The following is a 2,116-nucleotide window of genomic DNA, read 5'->3' on the forward strand; positions in this document are numbered from 1 at the left end:
ACAAACGCAGGGATTCCCTACGTAAAAAGTGACGATTTGGGCGAACCTCCATCGGACATGGAATGTGGGATGGGGTGCACCTAAATCATCGCTTTTTACTTCACAAACGCAGGGATTCCCTACGTAAAAAGTGACGATTTGGGCGAACCCCATCCCATATTCGGTGTCGGATGGGGGCGAAACTTTGCACGCATGTCCATCCCATCCCCATAGACTCGCGTGCAAAGTTTCACCCGCATCGGACATCAAATGTGGGATGGGGTGTGTCTAAATCGTCGCTTTTTACTTCACAAACGCGGGGATTCCCGTAAAAAACGTCGACTTGGGCGAACCCCATCCCACATTCGGTGTCGGATGGGGGCGAAACTTTGCACGCATGTCGTGCAAAGAACGACGATTTGGGCAAACCCCAACCTACATTCGGTGTCGGATGGGGGCGAAACTTTGCACCCATGTCCATCCCATCCCCATAGAAACGTGTGCAAAGTTTCACCCCCATCGCACATCGAATGTGGGATGGGTGCGCCTAAATCGTCGCTTTTTACTTCACAAACGTGGGGATTCCCTGTGTAAAAAATGACGATGTGGGCAAACCCCATTCCACATTCATCAGATGGGAGCGAAACTTTGCACGCGTCTCCATCCCATCTCCATAGACACGCGTGCAAAGTTTCACCCCCATCGGACATCGAATGTGGGATGGGGTGCGCCTAAATCGTCGCTTTTTACTTCACAAACGCGGGGATTCCCTATGTAAGAAACCACGATGTGGGCGAACCCCATCCCACATTCGGTGTCAGATGGGGGCGAAACTTTGCACACGTGTCCATCCCATCCCATTCCCATAGACACGCATGCAAAGTTTCACCCCCATCGGACATCGAGAATGTGGGATGGGGTGCGCCTAAATCGTCGCTTTTTACTTCACAAACGCGGGGGTTCCCTACGTAAAAAGTGACGATTTGGGCGAACCCCATCCCATATTTGGTGTCGGATTGGGGCGAAACTTTGCACGCGTGTCCATCCCATCCTTATAGACATGCGTGCAAAGTTTCACCCACATCCGACCTCGCGAATGTGGGATGGGGTGCGCCTAAATCGTCGCTTTTTACTTCACAAACGCGAAGATTCCCTACGTAAAAAACGATGATTTGGACGAACCCCATCCCACATTCAGTGTCGGATGGGGGCATGTGAGGACATGGGTCGTGCCATGCAGTTAAGTGGGCGTCCTTAGTGTGAAAGGGCCATGGGCCAGCCAGGGGCTATATAAGGACATGGTTGGGTGGTTAATCGCATGGCTCACATCCAGTATACTCACATTGGTATCAAAGCAAGAATGTCTCTCACGAAGGGGAGGGACTCACGTACGCTAACATCCAGTATACTCACATTGGTATCAAAGCAAGAATGTCTCTCACGAAGGGGAGGGACTCACGTACGCTAACGCTCATGCCATCTTCTCTGCGCATGAGAGGTCGCATAGCTTTTTTCAAGCAATCTAGTGCTTTCTTCTAGCACTGAGTGCCGTGCGGGAAACCCAGCTTGTGGCCATGGAGGGAGGAGATGGATGTTCATGGAAACGCTGCAGACTGGCACCAAATAGGAGCGCCACAGTAGTTGCTACGGTTTTCGTTTATGCAGTTCGTCTAGTTAACGACCGCCCAGGCCGGATCGAGCGCTTCTTCCCTCTCGTGTTGCCGCCATCGCTGCTGCTGTTGAGTTTTTTTTAAAGCTTTATTTTTAAAGCTTAAAGCTTTTAAGCTTTATTTCTTTCCTTGTTCCCATGCATAACAAGACGAAGTGCAGCAGCACACATGCGCCGTAGCCAAGCTCCATGAGCATAAAGCATGTGTAGCTACGTACACGGCCGTGGGCCAACGGCCTCCAACGCGCATTTTACCTCCATGCGTACAGGTAAAAGTTCTTTTCATACGTTTTGTCTAATTTATCTTGCTTTTTTGTAGCTAAAAGCAAGTTTCACAACAAGGACCAAAAAAGCACACTTGAAAAGCTAAGAGCTTTTTAAGCTTCAATAAAGCATATTGCTTTTTCTCAAAGTCCCTATATAAGGGAAGCCAAAAGTCATTATTTTCCACAACCCAAACATACAAGC

This window comes from Cibotium barometz, chromosome 18 (assembly GCF_041138505.1).
Source record: "Cibotium barometz isolate CiBa-2024 chromosome 18, ASM4113850v1, whole genome shotgun sequence".
Classification (NCBI taxonomy): domain Eukaryota; kingdom Viridiplantae; phylum Streptophyta; class Polypodiopsida; order Cyatheales; family Cibotiaceae; genus Cibotium; species Cibotium barometz.